The sequence below is a fragment of the Odontomachus brunneus genome, unplaced genomic scaffold (genome assembly GCF_010583005.1).
Source record: "Odontomachus brunneus isolate Ranch 3 - 2012 unplaced genomic scaffold, Obru_v1 Obru_scaffold_031, whole genome shotgun sequence".
NCBI classification, from domain to species: domain Eukaryota; kingdom Metazoa; phylum Arthropoda; class Insecta; order Hymenoptera; family Formicidae; genus Odontomachus; species Odontomachus brunneus.
In genome coordinates this window covers 64360-90216 of record NW_022639481.1, presented here as the reverse complement: position 1 = coordinate 90216, position 25857 = coordinate 64360, and the positions used below count along the sequence as shown (strand labels likewise).

The window sequence follows — 25857 nt, the reverse complement described above, 5'->3', positions numbered from 1 at the left end:
CTCTCTCTCTCTCTCTCTCTCTCTCTCTCTCTCTCTCTCTCTCTCTCTCTTTCCTTCCTTCTCTCTCACAGAAAAAAAAAGTTTAATTAACTACTTATATCCGCGTGTCAAATCGAAAATAAATAGACTATCGATTTTCGAAACTCCCGACTTTTTGTAAATAAACTTGCATTAAAGAGCGACACATAATTTGAGTAATTAATTACACGTAACACCTACAATTAACGTGATGACATGTATCGATCATTCGTAATTAATTAAAAGCAGCTCCATCGGGCCTGTATTTACTGTCTTTTGACAATAGCGTTACGTGTAATCGTAACAGGATTACCGTGATGCATCCTCGTTCTTATTAATTGTTCGCGCATCACAACGTCGCTGAAAATTTCCACTATTTACGTACATATCGTTATATATTTCTACCATGAATAATGGATATTTTTAACAACCCCTCATCATATTGTCAATAATACTCCGTTGTATAAATTTAATTGAATAATGGAGATGCGCGCGATTGCGTGTGTTACTACTTACAAGTTTACTTACAAGTAAATCTACCCAAAAGTTACACTCCGATTTCTTTCTAATTTGGCACAAATGTAGAAGTACAAAAAATATTTAGATCATATTTTTTTATTTTGACCCACTTTGAGTTTCACGGGTAGTTATAGCTTTTTAATGTTTTTATTCCTATCATCAACAAATACAATAAAAATGCATAATAAATAAAATTGAATATAAGACATAGTTAAATAATTTTAACAAAATTGGCATAGCCGAGACACGAACCATTTTCTAAATTTATTTATCCAAGATTCCAACCAAAATATTTTAAATCTGTTCTAAATTAGTTAAAAATGGTTCGAATCTCGATCAAACCGAGAAATTATTTGTATAAATAATTTTTTTCAACTTTTTACGTGTTGTTTAAATATTTCATTATATAAATAATTTTACACATTTGACTTCACATTTATAATCAGCTAACCAAAAATGTCTATATCTTGTATTCAATTTTATTTCTTATGTATTTTTGTTGCACTTGTTGATGATAAGAATGAGAACATTAAACAACAACACTAACAATCAACAAGTGCAACAAAAATGAATAAGAAATAAAATTGAATAAAAGATATAGATGTTTTTGGTTTGCTGATTATGAATATAAAGTTAAATTTTTTGTGTAAAATTATTTGTATAAATAATAAAATGTTTAAATAAAACGTAAAAAGTTGAAAAAAGTGATTTATATAAATAATTTCTCGGTTTGACCGAGATTTGAATCATTTTTGGCTAATTTAGCACAGATTTGAAATATTTCGGTTCGAATCTCGGCTAAAGAAATTCAGAATGGTTCGTGTTTCAGTTATGCCGATTTTGTTAAAATTATTTAATTATATTTTGTATTCAATTTTATTTCTTATGTATTTTTTTTGTACTTGTTAATGATAGGAGTGAGAACATTAAAAAGCTATAAATTGCCCGTATAACTCAAAGTGGGCCAAAATAACAAAATATGACGTAAATATTTTTTGCACTTCTACATTTATGCCAAATTAGAAAGAAATCAAAGTGTACTTTTTAGATAGGTTTACTTGTTAAGACGCAACGTCCAATTCGATAGACGGATATGGATTAAAATAATGTATTCTAATGGAAATGCTGAAGTAAAACTGTTTTCCATTTTTGCGTAAATTTATTTCGTTTTTGTGCAAACATGCTTTCTCGATACACTGGCCGAGTATCCGGCCGAGTTGGTTCGTCATTATTCGACTATTTGGCCAATGCCGGACTATAGGCGTTCCTTAACTACTGGAGCGATGTCTGACTACGGTAATCCGTAACTACTGGAGCGATGTCAGACTACAGCATTACCTAACTACTCGAGCGGTGCCCGGCTACACCGCTTCGTTACTATTCAAGTGTGAACACGAATGAATTGGCCGACGAAAGACATTATTAAAATGTGACGACGAAGTCTCTGTGCTCGTGTGGGCGGGCGGTTTTGACGAAAGTTAATCAACGTGTTGACAAGATACCGTCACTCGGTCTACCTCGATATAATAGGCTGTTTAATTAGGGAGCGGTTCTTGCGGACAATCTATGGCGACAATCCCGCATTCCATCGATATATCTATATATGGCTATTACATAGCGATCGCCCACCGAATGACCGCGGATCTTAAAAAAATATTACACATATAACTTTATCCGAATAAAAATTCCCGGCATGACGCTGATAAATCGATTAAACGGCGGAAGAATTTGAGGAAAGTTTGGAAAATGTCGCACGTAATTTAAACTTTTAATATAGCCGCACAGAATACGCGCACGTGATATAATAAAAGGACGTTTGTTTCGACAATTAAATAGACGGCTTTTAAATAAACGCGAAATTTCAAATAGCCGCCTCCTTGACGAACTGTGTACGTAATTCTCAGTATTTTTAAATGTAAATTAAAGTGCTCCGCTCGTATTACTGTTGCTCTGCTCACATGAAATCCCTACTAAATGTTAAACGGAAGTAGCTTTCCAACGGATAAAAGCACATGACGGAAAAAAATTACATCCCGGCAGTTTGATGTTGCTTAATATAAATACGCGAAAAAAAATCGCGACGTTTTCGCAGAATCAATTTCTGAACACGGCATTTGCCTTGGAAACTTCTATCTTGCGAATATTTCAGCCGTCCCACATATTTCTACCTTGCAAATATTTATAATCGAACTATAAAGAGGAATATTTTCATATATCACGCATATATCGCATGTAAAACGGGACGTTTTCACAATAACTAGCAGATAGCAGATATATTTTTTTAATAAATCGATGATGACACATTGAAACAGCGCTGACCGAAAATCTCGATACACAAATGTATCGCTTTATACTAAACATTGCAAATATTTGTGTAGCTTATAAATCAAATGCATAAATGCGGATCAATGAAATGCATTAAATAACTTCGCTTCTTCAATTCGCGGAAATCTACACGGAACAAGATAATGAGGACTATAAATTCAATTTCAGAAGAAAAGAAATTGTCAAAAGTGTGTTTATAATCCTAGACTTTATTTTTAATTGCTCCCGCTTCAAGTCCTGGGAAAGATTATCGCGAGGCAGAAAGAAAAACTAAAAATTTCAAGTTTCAACAGTAAAGAGACACTCTGAAAGAGTTAAACTGAAAAATTTAATGCGGCTTCAATTAATTTTTATTCAAATTAATTCTACTCGGTTCTAGCAAACATTCGCCGGCTTAAATCCGGCTATTTCAGAGATTCGGTAGCAAGCGTCTTGAGATTCATTTGAATACCGGGATTCCGCGAAACCGTGGAATACAAAAAATAAAGGAAAAAAGAACAGTGGTAGAAAGGTGAAACCGCTGTTCTCGCTTGAGTAACATAATTTCTCGAGATTTCGCCACTTTTCCCGGGTTGCGGCGGCGGCGTTGTATTGAAAACGGAACAATGCGGTGATCGATCTCTCGAATGAATGCGAGGCGAAATGTTTGCGCGGGCCCTTGAGAGTTCGCTGTTAGAGAGAGAGAGAGAGGGGGGGAGGGAGAGAAGGGAAAGCGAATACGAGGGGCGGAGAGAAAGAGAGAGAGAGAGAGAGGTTTGAAACGCAGGACCATCGACTCGCGTTTTATCGCGACAGCTTTTGTCGGCGGGAGGCGTGAATGTGATAGGTCGGATCATTGCGAATCACCCGGTGTACAGGCTGCCACTCGAGATATCTTGGCTTATCCACTTGTACTTCGCGCTATGGCAGGATCGATAGTGCCAATTTGCTCTGCCACCTCCGCCTCCCTCTCTCCCTCCCTCTCCCCCACCGCCCCGTTGTTTTGCATACTCTGGACGAAAATTCGCACGGGTTTAACTCTTTGAGGGCACGATGGCGCGATAAACCGGTGCCGCAATTTCGATTTTAATCGGACATTCGAGAGAGGACGGGATGCCACGCGAATGGGATTCGATTTAACGGCCTTTTTTTCGCGAGTTGTCCCGCGTGTGTGTACGTGTGTGTGTACGTGTGTGAGCGCTTGAGTTTCCCGGAGCCAACTCGTAATTCGGAATTATCGTCAGCACACAGGACAAGAAAGGCACGTGTCGATTGGTCACGGTGAGATTTCAAGTATTTCCCAGCCGCTTGACGATCGTTCAATTTCAAGTTTTACGGCATCCCGTAGCCGAAATTCTGACCCTACTTTCGGCCTCAATATTCCATCGGACGCCTACTTTGACACTCTAAGGCCTATATGCCAACGGTTTTTGATTCAACCTAACAGTCTTCACCGAAAAGTACTCCTTAGAACCCACAAGTAGCATTTTGTGCGTTTCCCGCCACTTAGAGGCGCCAAGTGGAACTCGAGTTTCCGTGTTCATTAAGTATACACTGATCCTTTAGGATGTATAGGTGTCAGAAAGTTCGAGGGGAAAGCATGGAGGGCGGCAACAGCTGATCTTTCGAATTTTGCAACATGCAAGCACCTGAATTTAATTAACTGTTTAGATCCCCACTCTTGCCTCGAGCGAGCTTAAACTTCTCTTCGAAATTCCGGCAAACAAAAAACTCGAGGATCTTGCTGCAACGCATAGTTCCTGGCGGGGCTTATCGCCTCGGATACCGTACGCCCACAATCTCCTCGAGTCCCGGGATTCCGCTTCGATAACGGAAACTTGCTTCTCTTCGAATCCTTGATAACGTAGCGAAAGCTCATTACCTCAACTACTAAACGGGCTTCTACTCGTGCTTCGATCTTTCGAGCTATCGATTTATCACGCAGCGCCGCGAGATCGAGCGCGTCGATACGCTCCCACGACTGGAACTAAACTTCACCGATCTCCCCATCGCCGACGGTTACCGTCCGCGAAAAATTGAAAGCTCCGAGGTTTCTATTTATCGCTCGGCAATCTCGCTCACTTCCGCGAATCTTCGACATGTATTGACGCTGGAACTCTGACTACGCAGAGTACGTCAAAATAAAATAATGTTTGCCTAACGAAGCTTTGAAAATTTCCACCAGTTGAACAAACAATGACGCGCACTCGCGCGAGTTTTCGTTTGCACGAAAAACACGACGTATATAATATCGTTAATTATCAGAATTTATTTGTCGCATTTGTTATCCCAACATCGGCGCCGAAAGCTTAATCCAATTCCAGGCGAGCCGTTTCGACAAATCGACACGCGGAGATCGCGGAAAGTAGAATTTCGCGCGCGAGCGAATTTAAGTACCCTTCCGCGAAATTCGAGTTCGGACTCGATCGCGCGAGGTGCTACGTGCTCGCTGCCCGCGAAAACGCAAAATGCGAAATAACAAGCGGCGATCCTCACCAGAAACTGGTCGCGTTTATCGCTAATAGTTACTACACTCGAGCTGACGATTACGACACGGCGCACAAACGCGGTTACTAAAACACGCTGTAATGCGACGTAATCCCGCGAACGGAAACGTAACGCGCGCGCAACACACCGCCGCGCGCATTATTGCAACAGTAACGAGAAATGAGCGGGCAGGGATTAACGATCGACCGCGCTTGCCGAGCCGGATGACGTATAGCTCGCATTGGCTGCAAGCTGTAAGTCGGCCAGAAGTAGCGGAGAGTAAATGGGGGTTGCATGTCATTTGTCGAAGGGTGTGTGTGTGTGTATGTGTGCGCGCCATCGTCGCGGCATTATTCACGCGAGTCTCTCTCGCTCCTCGATAAATACAGGGACTGAAGGCGCCGCCGTAATCTGAGCGAGACGAAATTTCTCGACGTGGTAAATACGCGAAATCGAGCCCGACGTTCCTTCCTCGTTTCCTTCGTTACACGGAATCCGCGGTTGGCAGTCGGCGGAAAGGAGACGAGAGACATGAATCGACAATTCTAATGAATTGCAGGTACACGAAGGGAATATTGTAGTAAAAATTACAATGTAATTTTAGTAAACTGGGAATATATATATATAAACTGGCACTATATATTATAAAAATTATAATAAAACTTAGTAAAAATAACCATAAACATAATAACTCTTATTACACTTATGGTATCTAACAGAAGCTGGAACGATAGTACAAGGTGTAAATTATCCCTTTGTTGATAGACAAGAATATAATAAAGATATTTACGTTTTTTTTATATTTCGTTTTTTAATATTTCGTTACAATCATGACGTGGGGCTTCTGTCATAACAGATGTAGTAAATGTAGATTAAACTGGGAATAAAAATTATAATAAAACTTAGTAAAAATAACCATAAACATAATAACTTTTATTACACTTATGGTATCTTAACAGAAGCTGGAACGATAGTACAAGGTGTAAATTATCCCTTTGTTGATAGACAAGAATATAATAAAGATATCTACGTTTTTTTTATATTTCGTTTTTTAATATTTCGTTACAATCATGACGTGGGGCTTCTGTCATAACAGATTACCGCGCAAACTCGTCAATAGAGGTTCGCAATCGTAAGCATTTAATGAACTGCCAACTTCATCAGAAAAATGAGTTCAGCAACCGAGTGTACTGCGGAACGGCGTTTCGATTATTTATTCGATAACTAGACATTATGAAAAGGTGAAACCTTGACGTTACGATAGGTCGGTCAGACGAATGAGGCGCGCGCGAGGGGGAAATCTATTTCGGATGTGTGGGCGAGAGGTCGTGAACTTTCAGTTGGTAATGGACTGCGCTAGGCCATTCTTCAAATGAAATGAAAAATCGCCGGGTAATTTTAGAATGAACTTATCGCGATAGTGTTAATTCTCGTTTCGCGACGTAACGTGGTATCAATTAGTGCGCTTGGACAGCGCTTGTGTTGAGTACCTTGTTTCGCGGTCTTGAAATCGAGATCATATCTTTTACCACGTCATTAAATTTGCTATGGAATGTCACGTCACACTGCGATGAAATAAACGTTCGTTTGAAAGAAAAAAGACCGCGGTTGACTGAACGATCTCAGACTACGATTCATCACAAATTCCAACTTGGCTCATTATGTACACATAAAGAGGAAAAATATCTAAGAGATAAAAAAATTTAATTCGATATGGGTACTAATAACGTATTTACTTATACTAATATAAAATATTTTTCAAATAAGGAAACATAGATTTTCTTAAAACCTCAGTTTTTCATAAAAGCAATTATTTATTCTAATTAAACAAAATAATTTAGATTTAAATAAATATATTATTAGTACCGATATTAGATAAATATCGTTGTATTTTTTAGATATATTTCCTCTCAGCAAAGAGACTTCAGAGCAAAGAAATTCTTTCCTGAGAAAGTTAAAAATTGATTCGCTGCTAGTTAATTACTTAAAAAAGGTAATTCCAGTTCAAGTGCACAGTCAAGCGCACCGTATGAGAAAATGACTCGACATTAATTTAGGTTGAGATTTACTTTCCGAAAATAGATGTGCAAATGCAAGATCGATGAATTAGGTTTTTCCACGTAGCAGAGGATAAATCGGGAAGGGAGGATCTATAAATTATGTCGCGGCATAAAAAAGTTCATTATTCGCAAGGCAGGTTCGGGATTCTTTGTGCGCGAGATTTCCGTAGGATGCCATTAAAGAAAAAGGATTATTAATGACTCGATATCAGCGCTGTCGTGTCACTGACCGTCGCGACGCTTTTCCGCGCGTCAGTGATTAATCTGGTCGAGTGACTCGAAGTCTCCTCCAAGCCTTCGAGGATAATAGCCTACTCCGAAAGAATATCCCGCCGACAGTTCCGCGTCTTTCTCAACTAGACGACGGAAATATCTGGAAATCCGTCGACGGAAATATCAACGTATTAAATTCAACGTACAGTTGTACTCTCTTAAAGTGAATCATCATTAAAAGCATACACTGATTTGCATCTATAAGTACAGCATTGAAACTGCTATACTTATAACTGATATCAGTGACTATTCACTGATTCACTTTAAGAGAGTATATTCTAATTTTTTTTTTTAATTTAGCATGATTTAAATTCAACCTAATATTCAACATGATTTTCTCAAATGACGTTTCGTAGAGTGCATTTTGGCATTTTGAAAAGTTGGCAAATCAAGAAATTCTAAAGAAGCCAAAAAACTAGGAATAAAAAGTTTTTCGGCTTCTCGCATTTTACGACATTTGGAAAAAGCAAAATCTCATCCCGTGATTTTTCAGCGAATTGCATTTCGGCAGTCGTCCGTGATTAGAAGAGAAAGTAACTCGCGTGGCGTTAGAAATCGAGCATTCATTTTCCGCGAGCTGCTGATGGATTAATCATGGCGAACGTGAATCCGCTGTCGATATCACCGAGCTACTACTCTGCGCGAATAGCGAATCGTTTGTTATTATGCATCGGCGAAGCCATCCGTTAATCGAAATTTGCAGTGGCGCAAAGGCCGCATCGATATGCTTAATGGTGCGATGGCGGCCGTATTAAGCACTCAAAAGTGATGGAACGTGATGCAAAAGCAATGCGATACGCTTTAATAGCGCTCGCTCTGCGAGCTTGCGAAATCTAATTCGCCGGCAGATTTTCGCGCAACCGTCCTGTTCTCGTCCCTCTCTTAATAATTCACGACTCTTTGTTTCTATCACCGAACCTTTCATTTCCTGAATGTTCATATTAAAACCTTTTCAATTTATACGGCGTCTCATATCCCGCCTGTAATCTTCTTACCTCAAAAGAGCTCTCAATTTTCTAAAAATCGCCAAATTAAAAAACCACCAAATTTTATAAAGTCTTTTCTAAGGCATGTGAAATTTTTGCTCTTCGACTCTTTCGTAACTTTATTTTAAATCATCAATATTTTCCGATTATTAACATCTTCGCTCCTAATTTTTTTTAACTACATTTTCAAAATCTAATTATTATCAAGCATAATGCATAACAATTAGGGGCGAATTCTAATTGAAAAAAAATGTTCTCGACACTCTAAATATTTAGCTTTCACAACTTCTGAACTCGACTTAAGATCTCTCAAAGTTACAACGCCAAAAAGCTTTTACTTAAATTTTTTACTACCCGATTTCTCACCCGCCCACAGCTTTCAGCTACTACAACTTTTTTAATCCGTTCAATTTTTCAGATCTCTCGAACGCGCAAATGTGATTTCGTGATAATGGGTCCCCGGTTTGCTGAATTTTTAAGGCCCGGCCGTTTGATTCTCTTTAGAAGTTATTCTTTCTTCGAATTCTTAGCTCTTCGTTCCTGCGGCCGAGGGAACGTAAGAAGTGACGAGGAGAAATAGGGAATAAAAGGGACACTGAATAGGAATTTTCGTGTTCGCGGTGAACTATTTCCATCGCGAATCCATCAGGCGGAAAAGAAAAAGGAGAAGAGCAACGGGATGTGTCAATACATCGCCCGAATTCGAAGTTGCGCGATTCTCGACACAATTCCACGATGGTGCAACTTGCCGGCGAAATTTCTATCTGTAAACGTCAACATCCCTTTGCATTCGTGACAAATACGGCCAGCACCGCAGTAGGCTCCTCGCGAATTGAGCCACGACAGTGAAAATACACGGGTGATGAAATTTTCGTTCGATTTCTTCATGGACTTCTCCACGAAGCCCGTTTTAACCATTCCGTTACCAATTTTGATGAAGTGAATAATTTTTTAAAAGTACAATTTCTTTTTATTTTCACTTCATTAAATATATTGATATATAATGTAATTTTAGCAAAAAAAGATAAAGGTTTTATGTTTAACGTCGAAGGGACCCTGATGCCACATTGAAGTTTTTAAGAGAGTATATTTATCTCAACGCAGTAATAAGTAGAGTGATCCCGAAATTTTGATCCTACTTTCAACATTACTATTCCATTCAATTTTCGATACTTTGAATAAATCTATATCAACCTCTTTCGATTCTGTTTAACCTAACCAAATCGGAATTTTGATCCTACTTTCAGCCTCAGTATTCTATTCAACATCTATTTTGACTAAAAAAGTGGAAAAGGAAATTCTGACGTCATCAGAATCAAAACAGGAGTAAATTATATCATTGGAATTAAACTACTTTGCTGATTTAGCTCCTACTGCGTTGTAGAATTCTAGATTTAACATAGGAGCAACATTTCGGGATAGTTGATGTATTCTAAATGAAAAGCTGTTTATTCAATTCAAAAAACAGCTATATTCCAAGACATGTATCGTTGGTAGCAAAAGGGTTAATTCGAGACCTCGCGATATTTAACGTTGCACATGAAAGTGTAAGAAGACGACGCACTACGTCACGTTTTCGTTGAAGAAATGTCAACTATAAATTGATGAAGGAACACAGGCCTGCGCAAAGTTCGGTGACTTATTTTAGAATCAGATACGTATATAGACGTATCTCATATTTCATGAGATTTACGTACCAAATCCAGGCGCGCGACCCCTGTTCTGAAATTTATTTATTTATGTGATATCGACCTTTATGCTTTTATACAAAAGTTTCGAGTACGAAGATACGTGAGAGACTTCACAGTTCTTGAACATTTCAAAAACGAAAATGCCGATACCAAGATAGCATTTTTACCGAGATATTCTTATCAAGACGTTAATATTAAATTATAAGTTTTAGGCTCGTATTAATAATTATTACTTAAAACTCATCTCCAATGAGATACTTAGATTCCAAATTCAGTGTTAGATGAGAATTTTCAATTGAATTGCAAGGTCACGAACAAAATATCGCATATGTTATAATTCAACTGAAAAACTTGGATCTAATTCTAAAAATAGATCTGAATATCTCACATGAAACAACTTTCAACGATTGTTAATACTAGCCTTAGTCTCTAAATTTCTTAGAGCGAAATTTCACACAAAAACTAAAGTGACCATCGAGTCACTCAAATTCAAGTAATTTTTTACTTACATGAAGCGAATTCTTCACTCTGAATCATCGAGAGAATATTTTCGCTCGAGAGTGAATTGTATGTGTAGTGGGTGGCAGAACGGTTAAAAGTCATTATCAACGGACTTATGCACAGTAATAATAATAATATAATTAAGAACATGAAATAGTAATATTAATGATAATTTAATAATAATAATAATTCATAATGTAATTGCTGGGCAAACTCGTTAGTAATAACTTTCAATTTTGACAATTTGGTGATTCCTAACTGTTTAAATCGCTTTGTAATCCACTATATTCCCCCATCATAGGAAGATATTTCCTCTAATTGATTGAAAAATTTGCTCATATAGAGTCAGAATACATTCTAAATTTGAGTGAAACATTTACTCTTGTAATTTCGCGTGGCAGTATTTTCACTGTCGCTTTGAGTGAACACACTTTTCACTCGTTTCGAGCGAAATTTCATTCCTAGAAATTTAGAGAATATTCTCCAAATTCCTTGAAATTTCACTCGGAAAGAAAAGTGATCACTTGAATTCGAGTGAATTTTCATTCATATAGAGTGAATTTTCCACTTTGTGTGACTTTACTTTCTCTTCTTTTCATTCATTTAAAGATTCTACTCTAAAAAATTTAGATAAAATATTAAAATGTCTCGCATATATATTGTTCTCTTACTATTATATATCTCCAATTAAATTTTGCAAAGCTGAAGAGAGAAAAAAGGGAGGAAATAATAAACGTATCTATAAAATGAAAACACTGTCATTTTTCACACGTTTCGAGTGAGATTTCTCTTCGGAGAGTACTCTCTAAATTTCTTAGAGTGATATTTCACTCGAGAAGCAGAGTGACCACCGAGTCACTCGAATTCCAGTGATTTTTCACTTATGCAAAATTAATTTTCCACTCTAAGTCGTCGAATAAATATTTTTTATTCAAAACAAGTGAAAGATGGCAAATATTTGAAAATACCGTCCCTTTTCACTCGTTTTAAGTGAAAATTCACCCACGCACGCAATCATTTCTGGGAAAAATGGAAGAATTTCTAGCTTGCAACGAAAGTGCTCTTCGCATGTCTAATAACATTTTATTTCCACATCTTGAAAGAGTGTAATGAAAGTGTTATTAAACATACGGTGCCTCTTCCACTAGGAGAATCAATTAACATAAACTCCTCTTGTATACACATGCATATACCACAAAACGACAGAAACATATCTCCTTTCTATGTCGTATAGGAGGAGTAACTCTTTCTCATATTATATTTTCAGGGGCTTTTGTGTCATATAAGTATAAATATAAACATAGAATCTGAGAGAGTAAAAAAAAGAGACGGTTACACAGGCTGATATCTTCGAGATAGCAGGAAAGAAGCACTTTCGATCGTCACCGTGTGTCGTAGACGGCACGAAAGAGTCCGTTGTTTTCCATATGGTAACACGTGGAAACTTAATCGAAGGGTGTAGAGGCTCGGAAGGAGTCTCTCCTTCGAAAATTTAAATGGGAAGCGCGTAGGATGCATAATTTGTGATTTCATATCGAGAACCGAGTCACTTTTATCTGCGCCATTTTTCAAAATAATGCATTCGCGGCGAGTTATTTTGAGCGCCATCCGTATAAGCAGCGAGGCAAATTCTCGTCGTGAGAAGGAAGTGAATTATTTGCTGATATTCCGGACGCGTTGTTCACGGCAGGTCATTCGTGTCGATAAGCCGCAACGCGTTACGTGCGATACAGCGAGAGATAAATCGCGATGTTTTCCTCACATATCGATTCATCGCAACAAAAGCTCCAAATTATTATCATTGCGCGCACTTTGCACGTTTACGCGTAAACAATAATAATTCGAAGACCTGGTAGAGCGAGAAATCCTAATATTCAAGAAAAAACATCTGGAAGAGAATTTCAGACTGGAGGAATTGGGAAAGCTAGAAATAACCTATTGAGCCGAATATCGCTGAAGAAATGACAATGTCAACGTATCAAAACGCGTTGGACAATAATCCATTGATGCGAGTAACAGGCAAGATTGCTTTCGATTCACATGAACGATTAAGAGCTCCATGATTGTAAATCACTATAGAAAATACTAAAAGGACAGCAAAAGCCAAGTTGCAGTTGTTGGTTGCGAATAAAATATTTCAATAACAAGTCGATACAATAAAGTCACGGAATATGGAATTACGGAATACAATTCGTGATTCTTTTGTCCTGGCTTGCATATTATTAAAATATTTTACTCGTACCCAACAACCGTAATTTAATTCTTAACCCGGTACTCAGCCCGAGCCTATATTCAAAATTGTTTTAAATTTATCTTTTCAGATGCTCCGTAATCAATGAAATAATCCTGCAGTCCTGAGGATAAATCTAAGATAATCTTAACTCTTTCGCTATCAACAAGACATATGTTTTCCCCACTACTGATAATAACCTTATTCTATTGAATAAACAGTTTTTTTGATATATTTAAAGTATATCAACTATCACTCTATACATCCCTATAAGTCACTCTACTTATTACTACATTGGGACAAATGTCTTCTCAAAAATCTCAACAAAACATCAGTATCCCAGTTCTATCCTTTCGGCGCCAAACATAAAACTCTCAATTTCTTTTCTTACATTGTATTTCTTACATTGTATTAATGTATTTAATGAAGTGAAAGTAAGAAAAACTATAACTTTCAGAAACAGTATTATATTAGTAGCGAAAGTGTTAAATATAAGATCTGGCTATTAATATCGCCTTTATTGCCCTCTAAGAATTTTGTATTGTGATTTGCCTTATAGTGACTCGACGTTGAAGAGAGATTGAAAAGCAGACGTGAGAGGCAAACTTCAAGATGATCTCCGCGATGCTCGCTCGCGACAGACTGTAGAAGTTACTGTATTCCAACTTTCCTGGCAACAAAAATCCGCGAATATAAATATCGCGACCGAAGAAAGACAGAGGAGCGTTCGGCGGGAAAATGGCGACTTTGTAAAATCGCGCTTTGCATTGATCGCGCTACAACGACGACGGCTTTCAGAGCGTTGCGAGGCGTTCGAGTGCCTGGAGCGACCAAACTTTCGAGCTGCGAGTGGTTCGAAGCGTGTTTCTCCTTTCAGGATAAACCGGTGGAACTATATACTGACTGCACATTTAGCGTTAAACGCGGTCGCCCGATTTCGAGCCTCATTTGTCCCACGCGAGTGTTGCGCGTTCCTCCTCCTGAGATTATCAGACCATCGCATTTTGGCGCTGAATGCGCGCCCTCTGTGCAAGTAAAATGCATCGGGTGAACAAAAGTAAAAGGGACGTAATAAAATCTGGTGTGTATATGTGTGTATAGGTGTGTTTATGTGTGTCGGAGCGTAGTAAAATCAGACGGCGGTACAGCCGGCGGCCAATCGCGGCGCTCCCATAAACGTGGTTTCATAGCTGAGCGCGCTATAAAAGCGTTACTGAAACAAGCCTAACTTGAGCCGCGCTGCCATAACATTCATCTGCCCTTTTACGTTCGACGGTATAAACACACGGACAAATAATCTGTATCGCGTATGCACATTTGGCGCTAAACGTGGCCGTCTGCCTCCCTCCCTCCCTCCCCCCCTCTCTCTCTCTCTCTCTCCCTCTTTAGCTTTGACGCCGCGCACACAATCCTCGTAAGTCCCCAGGATCGGGAATGGCGTTCAACACTTAAATGCACGAACGGTGTATGAGTTTGCCTTTTGGGCCAAAATTCACCCCGTCGCGACGGGCGACACAAGCGCGCGCGGCGGGCTCGCCCTTAAATCGATCATCGCTCTCACACGAAACGTTGCCTTCGAAATGACTTGGCCTCGAAGGCGCGAAGGATATAGCCAGGAAATGAATATGGGGATTCGGGAAAGAGATCTTCTCCTGCTGGTCTTGGTCCCTCTCGGGATCCTTCTTTGCGACTGCCAACACGAATCAGACTTTCCCTCTCAGAATTTCTGGCGTCTCCAACTATTCGGGATTCCGAGATCCCTGAACTTCAGCTGTCGCTTTTATCTCTTTCATATTGGAGACTCGGGACCTCGCACAGAGTACACGACGTTCCACGAAGGGTTGGGGAGGTCGGGGAAGAGGGCTTCGCGAGCTCTCAGATGTCAAGTAGCTCCCGAGATATCAGGAGGCGTCGAATGGATATCATGAGTGACTTTCCAAATTATGATTTTGACTCGGTAATCGTACGCGCTGAGGTTTCGTGAAAATTCATCAAAATTCCAAGGGAAGAGAGAGGAGAGTAAAGGAGAACGAAAATATAAGAATATCCCAATCTTCGAGATCGATTCGCTGTAGAACTCGAGCGCCGTCGACGAAAAATGCCGTCGTTGTGCGTCGGCGATGCCTTAATGATAACGGCTGAAAAGGGTTAATTGGGCGACAGTGGGCGACAGTGGGCGCGAAAAGGGAAAAAGAAGAGTTCCTGCACGTGGCCGTGTGCCACCCGGCACGATATTCTCGCGCTCGACGGAACAAAGTGGTCGGTGATTTATGACGCCGTCGGACCTTCGGAGCGGGAATAACGTGTCCCGGACTGGTCCGGACAAATATCCCGCGGGTCAGCAGCCGCGGCGAGCGTGGCCGCTCGTAGATATTCGATAGAATGAAAACGGTACAAAATGCGCGCACACGCGCACACTTGCGCCCCACACAGACTCATAAAAATGCGCCAGGTAGTCGGCGCAATCGATAGCGGTGACTGTATTTTTCCATCTAGGCGGCAGAGAGAGAAAGAGAGAGAAAGAGAAAGAAAGAAGGAAGGATGGAAAGAGAGTAAGAGAGTGACTCGATTGGGCATCCCGAATCGTTTCGAACTATCGCACGTCGGTTTAGCGACATTCGCGATCCTTCACGTCGATTCCCGCCTCGATCCTTCAAATTAATCTCTTACTTCTATTCTACTTCGAACCCTAAAATCGATCCTCGTCTTCCGTCGCGCGGATCGGAATGCAGGAGGACGTACAGGGTGGTCTGGGCTGACCGCACTTCCGAGCACATACGAATGACTTAATATTGGAAAGAGCGTGATTTCGAAAACATGTTGTTTTATTTTTTATTGATAATTTTTTACGTATATATGCGAGAACACCGACAACGTTTCCCTGGTAATAATGAAAGTAGGGGTCAACGAAAAACCGAGAGCTGAAAACTCTTCATCATCATATCAACAGACAAAAAAATGTTATAGCAAAAGTACCAATATCCGGACACGTATCTAATCTTAGATATCTAATATTAGATCTAATACTAGATATACCTAATATTAGATCTTATTATTTTGATGTTTGAATATTAATATTTAAACCTTTTTAACATAAAACAAATAAATAAATAAATAAAATATATATAAATATAAATGTATATTAAATAAATATAAATAAATAAATAAAATATATTCGATGTTATGTGTGGAAATTTAAACATTTATATTTAAAGACTAAAATAATAAAAATGTACAGGAGGTAAAAATATCAATGCCAGGATACGTACAAAATCCTGGGCATTCTTATTATTTTAGTCTTTAAATTCGAATATTTATACTTTCAATATCAAATATACATATATATATTCTGTGTTGAAAATTTAAATATTCGTATTTAAAAACCAAAAAATAAGAACATCCAAGAGATAAAAATAATGTCCAGACATATAATCCTGAACATTCCTATTGTTTTAGTCTTCAAATTCGAATATTTAAATTTTCAACATAAAATATATATTCGATATTTAAATATATTCATATTTAAAGACCAAAACAATAAAAATACCCAGGATTATCTGGGTATTCTTATATATTTGGTCATCGCACGATACTGTTACTTTAATACTTGAATAAAACGTCAAAATAATATTCCATAGTACTCTTACGCTAATATCTGTCGACTTTCGACAAAAAAAGACTCTACTTCTAAATAAAACAATAGAGATACTCTATACGCGTACGAGTTAGATATAAATTGGATTTTTCCTTTCAGGCGGAGATCCTATTACTCCTGGCCATGCCTTTATCTCTGTTATCGTAATCCTCGCATTGTTAAATCCGCGAATACTCTGAAATTTACTATAGGACACTATACAGGCCCGGCAGAATTATTAAAACGTATACAATAGCGACGTGAGATACGCAGGGCGAGATAAATTTGAAACTTGAAGTGTCAAATTGACACAGGTTAAATCGACAGCAACGTAACGTAACGGAAGTATGTTACGGACGACGGAAAAGGGGATATCGATTTTCGATCGCCGCCTGCACAATTATCGGGTCTCGTCGGAATTTAATTTTCTAATTGATCCTCTATTAGAAAAACGTCAATATTGCAACCGAGATTACATCTCCACGACATATTTAACATCTGTAATATCCAACGGGCGGTTAATACGACGAGGCTCGGATTATCGGCGCTGCAAATATCCTTCCGTTATAATTCTAAAGATATATCGACGTATAAGACAGATTTCTCTTTCTTTTGTCAAGCACAGTATAAGCAAAGCAAAGCAGAGATTAATTAATCTTTCAAAGGGTATCTTAATCAAAAGACATTTTGTTTGAGGGACATTTCGAATAATACAAATATCTCCCTTCATATCATTTTTAAAAGATTAATATGTAATTTTTCTTAAGGTTCCTGGCCTTCGTATTGTCTACCTTTTTTTAATGACGAGAAAATGCATGCTAAAAATTCTTGCGAAATACGTTAAAATAAAAATATATATCCATAAAGTAACAGTTGCAATCAATTAAGTAAATTTGTAAGATATTCTGTGCACTCCCTTTTTGCTCTAATAATCAATAATTTGTCATAAATTAATGTGACATACAATTAATCTTCTTAACCTATTTCTTCGCCTATTTCTATTTAGTTAATTTATAATAAATAATTATTTATTAATTTATAATAAATTTAAATAAATTTATTATAAATTAATTATAATAAATATTTTAGTTAATTTATAATAAATTTCTATTCAATTAATTTATAATAAATTATTAATCGTTAGAGCAAAAGAGCAAATGCACGGAATATCTTACAAATTTATTTAATCGATTGTAAATGTTATATATATCTTTATGGATATATTTTTTTATTTCAACGTATTTCGCAAGAATTTTGCATTTTCTCACTTCTGACGTCATTAAAAAGCGATAAACAATACAAAAGAGCCAGGAGCGTTAACAACAGCGATAAAAGGGCAAGATATACACAAAGAGAGGAAGAATGCCTGAAAGATAAAAAATACTTATTCGGTGGGTACTAATGGCATATTTGCTTATATCAAAATTCTCTTATTTAAATAGAATAAAGTTTTTTTAAATTAAGGTTCAAGAATAATATTTATATTATATTTTCTTACTTAAAAAATATTTTATGTTGATATAAGCAAATACGTTGTTAGTATCGCCACCAAGGGGATATTAACAAAATATTTTTTCCTTTTTTTAAATATTATTTTTCTCAATGCATTAATAAAGATACATCGAGAAAGATTAATCGCAAATCCGATAACGAAGATAGCGGTTGGAGAATAAAGTTCCTGAAGTACGAGCCGGGATAAACGCGAAAAGAAAGACGCGTCGAACCCTTGTTAATTACCTTAATAACCGTTAATCACCGTTAATAACAACGGAACTTTCCTCTTGGGTCTTAATAATGCGCAAGGGTGCAGTGAGTGGGAGCACGTCACACTGCAATGTCAAACGGCAAAACTCGACGGCGCGTTTCGCATAACTTTATGAAAGCTCGTGGAATATACGACAGTTCGCGATGCGCGAGTTTTCGTGAGGAAAGTACGGCTTCCGGCGCGTCTGCGGCTTTCGCGAGATTGCTCCGAGCAATCTGAGTCCTTCATCGAATCTCCTGTGAGCAGAAACGTATCAATGCGCGGTGATCGGATTCAAACGCAGGGCCGGGTATTAAATTCTAATACATTAATTGGTCGACTCGCCGGAGAAATAGTCCAAATGAAATTCGAGCAAACGCGGAAAACTGTGAAATTTCGGCTAGAAAACATTTCCGAATGTACAGTCTAAGACTCGCCGTTTATTCTTCTTTTCTCCGTGGATATTAGAAAAACGAAACAGCTCGCGAGCGTGATTCATTCTTTCAAGCTCATTCTCTCAACGCAAGCTCAACGCGTGAATCTATTCGACGGAATAAAAATGATGGAGGTAATCATATCAAAATAGATTTTATATATACGCGATTCATTGAGATTCAAATTTAATTAGACATAAAAAACACGAAGAAGAGTAGAACTTTTGGATCGATTGTCTCGATCGCTACGTATCAATGCATAGAATTTTTTTACGCGACTGATAACTTTAATTTCACGCAAGCGAAAAGCGGTTGGCGCGAATTAAACGGCGCGAGTGCGAAAAATTTGATAACGAATGTGCATCGCGCGACGTTAATGAAAGTAAAGCAGAGATTCGTTAGTTTTCGCTTTTTTCAACTTCGCGAAACGGAGCCCTAATTGTGGATACACCTCCACGTCACCGACACGAAAATGAGTCGCTCGGTAATTTGTTTCGCAATTTTATTTCGCGTGGAAGTGGCGCGATGTTCACCGGGAACTTTGCGCGCGCAATCCCGGATTCTTTGGTACTTTAGATACTTAGCTCTTTACAACGTGATCTTTTACGACAGTTTCTTTTTTATGGACACAATTCCAGAGTAAGGCATGCGAAATTGAGTAAACTTCATAAAACTATACAATTACAACTAAATGCTGCTCATTATTGCAAACTTTTCGCGCTTGGTACTCACCACTTAATACTTATTATTAACACAATTATACCATTATTGTTTATTGACGTTCATCGCCAATATGCAATTACATTTACTCACTAACATTATGTAGCTCAAAATTTCTAAATGCGATGGCTATCGAATTTCTAAACGCACCGATTCGCGTACCTGCACTTTCAAACTCATCCATTACTTCAAAAGTTCGCATATCGCAAATTCCATCCTGTACAAGGAGGGAATTTTATAGTAAAAATTACCATAGAATTTAAATCAAGGAACAAATCGATATTTTGCAGTAATTTATTTTTTATTTTATATACTGAAGGAAAAAAATATCTAAGAAATAAAGAGAAAGTATTTATTCAATGAAGCATACTAATAATATATATTTACTCATAAAATATTTTTCAAATAAAAATTTCTCAAATATATATTTTTTTAAAAGCTTTTCATGGAAGCAATTGCTTATACTATTCTATAAAAAAATTAAGACTCAACTAAATAGTACCCACCGAATAAATATTTTTTTATTTTTTATATATTTTCCTCTCACACACACAGTTATATTTTTTACAATTTAGCAACTGAAATGTGCTATTAAAAAATTGCTATTTGTTTGCTAACAAAATTTATTTAAATTTAATTTGTTCCTTAACGAGATAGATCTTACTCTCAATCTATTTCTGCACTACTAAAAATACAGTAAAACTGAGAATTTACATGTAAAAAGGAAACTAAAATATTAACTCCGTGTAATCTGACAATAATTCCGTCTGTCTGCGCATTTCTGTTACACAAAATCTAATTTTAAAACCCAGCAAATTATACGTTTCACACGTACGCGAATTCCCGTCTCGTGAGGTCCAATTCCTAAACGCGATGATTACGTCACACGTTCGTGTGTCCCCGTTGCGTGAACATTAATTTCTAAATGCAATGATTATATGGAATTTTGTCGTATTTACAGTTCGCGGAATCTTATTTTTATGCGCATCAATTACTTCATACGTTAGAGCTATAGCTATTTTCCACGAAATTTCACCTTTAAGCCAACAATTTCGGTCGTTTGTACATATGCGCGATTCCTAATTCCGTCAACTATATTTCACATGTTCGCGCGTATTTCCGCTCGCCGAATTCCGATCCCGACGCACGATAATTATTTCATACGTTCGCGAGTATTCTCGTCGGACGGAATTAATTTCTAAACGCGCGCTCGTTATACCTTTTTACGTATTCCCAATGCCGCGCGCATCCTTATACTTAAACTTGTCGATTATTTTGTACATTCCATCGCGTATTCTCGTGCCTCGTGAATGCCAACTTCGTATACTGCCGACCAGTTCGTGCGTGCGTGCGCGCATTCCCGTCTCGCGAATTCTAATTGTCGAGCACGATAATTATTCCGAACTTTCGCGTGTGTTTCTGCGTTTTAGCGAGATCTAATTTCTAAACCGACTTCGTGTGTCCCTCCCCCCTCAAGCTCGTAATTCAGCCCCGCGTACTCCAATTTCTAAAGACGACGACTACTTAACATGTTCTCGTCAAGAAGGCAAAAACTTGATGGATATACTTATTTCTTATTCAGCGGGTTTGTCAAAAAAATGCTATTTGTGTAACCATGCCATCGCTTTATAAATTATCTTATATTGCTTACGTCTACCGAAATAATAATCGTTTGTGATTTGTCATTTACTTATAGATATCTACACTGAAAGAACAAAATATCTAAGAAATAAAAAATATTCATTCGGGAGGTACTAATAACATATTTACTTATAAAATAATATTAAATTTATTAATATAAAATATTAATAAATAATATTAATATATAAATATTAATAATATAAAATAACATAAAATTTACTTATAAAATTAAAATTTGCATTTCCTTAAAACCTTAGCTTATCATGAAAACAATTGTTTATTGTATTTAATTAAAAAGATTTAGATTTCAGTAAATATGCTATTACACCAAAAAATATATAATCTTGTTCTTGGTGTAAATTCTCTAATATATAGCCTCTCTCAAGAGAATTCTTTTAAAATCAGAAGAAAAATATTCTAATACTCAAATTTTGACTAAAAGGTTCTATTTGCTGTAATCTCATGTTTTAAACAAAAAAAGATTATTGCTCTTTTAATAAAATAAACTATTATATCTAATATCTATCTCTAAAATTATTAATTGAAAATCTACTAGATATTATTTTTTTTTTCAAATTAAGAAGAATATTATTAAGAATAATATTTACATTTGAAACAGAGAAAGAGAGAGAGAGAGAGAGAGAGAGAGAGAGAATGCGCTATTATTAAAAAAAATTTCTATTAAAAATAAAACTTATAAATAAAAATTCTTTTAACTTGAAAAATATTGTGCTTAAAATATTATTCTTTTAATTTTAGATTTATCTTGAGGCCATGTATATAAGAGGATTTCCGCTAAAAATAAGATTCTATTTTTTATAGTACCCATAAAATGAATACTTTTTATTTCGTAGTACTCATAAAATTTCGTAATACCCATTTCGTGTAGTATCCATAAAATAAATACTTTTTATTTCGTAGATATTTTTCTCTCAATATATTTATTTCTTATTCGACGAATTTATCAAGTGCATTTAGATAATCGTGCCATCACTTCATAAATTATATTTCACATAACTTGTATATGTGAAAATAATAATCGTCTGATTTGTTATTTATCACTCACCAATTTCAGAGTTTGAAGTTCTCTACGTGTCTACCACTATTCGTAGCTACGTCTACAAGAAGTCCTCGCCCTTCTCCTTCTCCTTCTCCTCTTACTCCTTATTCCTCTTGTCAAATTCCACACGACACATTCGTGATGTTCACTCGAAAACACTTGTAATCCCAAAGACAAATAAGGCTATATTTAATCTGTTAACGACATTGTACGATTTATCTGCGCGACTAAATCTTACAAACTTCCTCGCAAATGAGATCTTTAGTACTATGCGAAAAAGAGAACAAGTGCGAGCGAAAATAAACATTGCTCGTCACGACATGTACGACGTGCGTCGTGAGACGTACATAAGTATTTACGACGCTAAACGATAAAATGTGTAAAGAAATGCCGCGACTACGACGACGATCACAATAAAGATCGTAACGCGACGCGGCCACTGTGCCGTCGTTTACCCGCGCAAATCGCCAAAAGTCAACATGGCTGAGCGATGATTGAGATAGCCCGAGCGACTTGACGGCGTCGCGCGGTCGCGTGTCTACCTCGTAGAATCCGCGGATCGTATTGCGGTATTTATTATGGCATTGAAATTACGGCGGGGCTTTATTAGCCGCGACACGACCTCACGTACCTGTTACTACGACGCAGTATTTATGACAAGGCGCGTACCGCTCACGAAAATCCTGCTGTGGAAAGCTCGAGAAAGGACAGCCCGAGAAAGGACAGCGAGCGAGAGTGAGGCCGCCAATGTGACCGCGAGTGAGACAGACAGAGGGGCCTACGTGCTCCGGCGCTTCTAGAAGCTTCGCGCTCGCGAAGTCTCGCCCTGCTCATCTGCGGCACAATCAGTACATTTTATGCATGATTTTCAGAGCTCTGTGTACGCCATACATTATTTGATATGTCAGGGAAAGGATACTCACGAAAATCCGGTTGAAAAGATGGGAGATAAAGGGAGGAACGGGAGCAGGCTTTCGACGCGATCGCTGCGGCGGCCGGTCTGACGGCGAAAGCGGCCGACGATCGCCGAAGGCGCCCGAAGCGCGCGCCGTCACGACCGACGCCGCGTCGCGTGCGTTCAAATTCGCGCGACTACATCTCGTTTTCATCGAAATTAAATTATTGGAGCTTATCGGGCACAACGTAACCTTATGATTTTGTTATCGCGACGCATTATTTAGTGTGACAACGGTATGGTGGTCACGAAAATGCGGCTGAGAGGCACAGGAATAATTGAAGAAAGTGAATAAAGAAACTAAAGGAGCACGATTTCTCTCTCAACACGAGTTTGGTCAGCTATGCTTTCAGAATGATTCTCCGTTAAGAAATAAACAAGAAATATAGAATAGAAGCGTTCATGAGAGAATCGATCTCGACAATTGGCAAATCAGCAATATTAATTAATACTTTTTTCGTTTTTTTGTGTTTAACTTCCACGATAATACTAGATATCCCGTGATACGTTCTACATGTGTACGCCGAATGGTAATGAAATGAACTCTTGAGTGTTCGAATGAACAATTAATAATATTAATTAACAATCTTTTCGTTTATCCTGAGTTCTATTTTCACGACAATATTCTCTAAATTTTTGAGAATGAAATTTTACTTGGAAAGTAAAGTGATAAAGTTAAGTTACTCGAATTTCAGTTATTTTTCACTCCTATAGAGTGAATTCTTCACTCTGAATCGTCTAGTGAATATCTTCACTCGAATCTGAAGAGTGAATCTGATGTATTCCATTGTTAGCGGAACATATTCACTCCAATTAATTGAAACATTCGTTCATATAATCCGTCTACTTTGATTTCAAGTAAAACATTCACTCTTGTGATCTTAAATGGCTCTTGAATTTTCATTATTATCTCCAGTGAAAAATTTAGAAAGCACTATATATGTGTTCTTATTATTTTAGTCTTTAAATATAGATATTTAAACTTTCAACATAAAATATACAAGTATTGAGTATATACATATATTCTCTATGTTAAAAGTTTAAATATCTATATTTAAAGACTAAAATAATAAAAGTATCTAAAATTAGGTATGTATCTAGAAATTGGGTACTTTTTCTTTAATAATCTTTTACTTCTCCTGAATTCAATTTCCGCAACAATATCACATATCTCATAATACATTCTGCATATGTATAAATGGGATCAATCCTTGAATGTATAGCGATGATTGAAAAATTAGCCATATTAGTTAACAATCTCTTCGCTTTTTCTGAGTTTGACTTTCACGATAGTATCACGTATTGATTCTTCGACAGAAAATAAATAAGATATAGAATAGAGCTCGTGTCCGCGAGAAGATTGATTTCTACGATTACAAAATGAACGATATTAATTAACAATCTTTTCATTTCTTCTGTGTTCAACTTTCGAGACAGTACCAAGTGTTCTCATGATACATTTTGCATGCACGTACTGAACTGTAACGGGATCAACTTTCGAATGTCGATGAGCTAAACGAGGACTACTCAAAGGACAAGGGATCATCTGCTACACGCGAAACAACAGTTAATCCTTCAACTCGGAGTCCCACTCTTTGTCGAGGAGTTTAAATTTCACGCTGTTGTGCCAATTTCGCGCGTGGTGTCGCATTCACAAGGATTGTCCTTCCCTGAAGACGACTGTTCCAAGAGTGATTCTCTTTCTCTCTCTCTCTCTTCTCTATCTTCTCCTCCTCCCTCTCTCTCTCTCTCTCTCTCTCTCTCACCTCCTAAAACAAAGCGACAGACGGGCGGTTAATGCACGAAGGAGCGTGGAATTAACACAACTCCGCGTGTCGAACGAAATTACCCGAGCACCCTGAACTGCATATTCATGTGCCAACGGATTATCTCTGTGTACTGACGATCTAGTATTTCGTCGGTTATTAATGCATTCGCGTGTACCCTCGTGATTTTAGCCACTCTGCAAAATTGTCGGCGCTCGTCCCCGCTGAGATACGCATGAGTGGATCAATTATTCGTAAAGAAAGCTCCACTTATAATTAACACCACCGTTGTACAAGCATCGTGCCGCGTATACGATTTGTTTGCGATATCCACCGGTACAAATTGGTATTTCGAGGCAATACAATGGAGATCGAGACCCGCGCTGAAAAAAATGGTTTTGCGATTGTTTGCATAACGAAAACTATCTAGATACGAGTAATTAGTTAAGGTAGATTAATAACTAGTAAGCATTACTATATCGCACGTATGTTTTGTATTCAATCAACAAAAATAACGGAATTTTTTATATCCAAATTATTTGTAAGATTTAACGAAGAAATCTTGTCCAAATATATTATTCGCATAATTCGAACGTCTATAATATTTCTCGCATAATTCTAACGTCCTAAATAAAGAAATAAGGAAATAAAGAAATAAGGAATAAGGAAATAACATGAACGATTTTTGAGAAAATGAAAAAATTAAGAATAGTTTTTGAGAAAAGCATAGCTTGATAACCAGTATTGCAAAGTCGATGTACAAGTTTTACAACAAGTATGAATATCAATAATTTCTAAAAATTCACTGAAAAATGAGATCTTCAAATCGTCTCT

The 25857-nt window shown here is 37.4% G+C and overlaps 1 protein-coding gene and 1 long non-coding RNA gene across 3 annotated transcripts in view; one reads left to right on the top strand and one right to left on the bottom strand.

The window, feature by feature from the left end:
- LOC116843257 overlaps positions 1-23302 on the bottom strand; it is a 45511-nt gene extending 22209 nt beyond the window's left edge. The window contains exons 1-3 of the long non-coding RNA XR_004377864.1: positions 23226-23302; positions 22934-23136; positions 22309-22460 (exon numbers count right to left, since the gene is read on the bottom strand). This is a non-coding gene — a long non-coding RNA (uncharacterized LOC116843257). The remainder of the gene's footprint in view (positions 1-22308; positions 22461-22933; positions 23137-23225) is intronic.
- Positions 1-25857, top strand: part of LOC116843255 (5-hydroxytryptamine receptor 1A) — a 60505-nt gene that overhangs the window by 10829 nt on the left and 23819 nt on the right. The gene's annotated exons all lie outside the window — the stretch shown is intronic.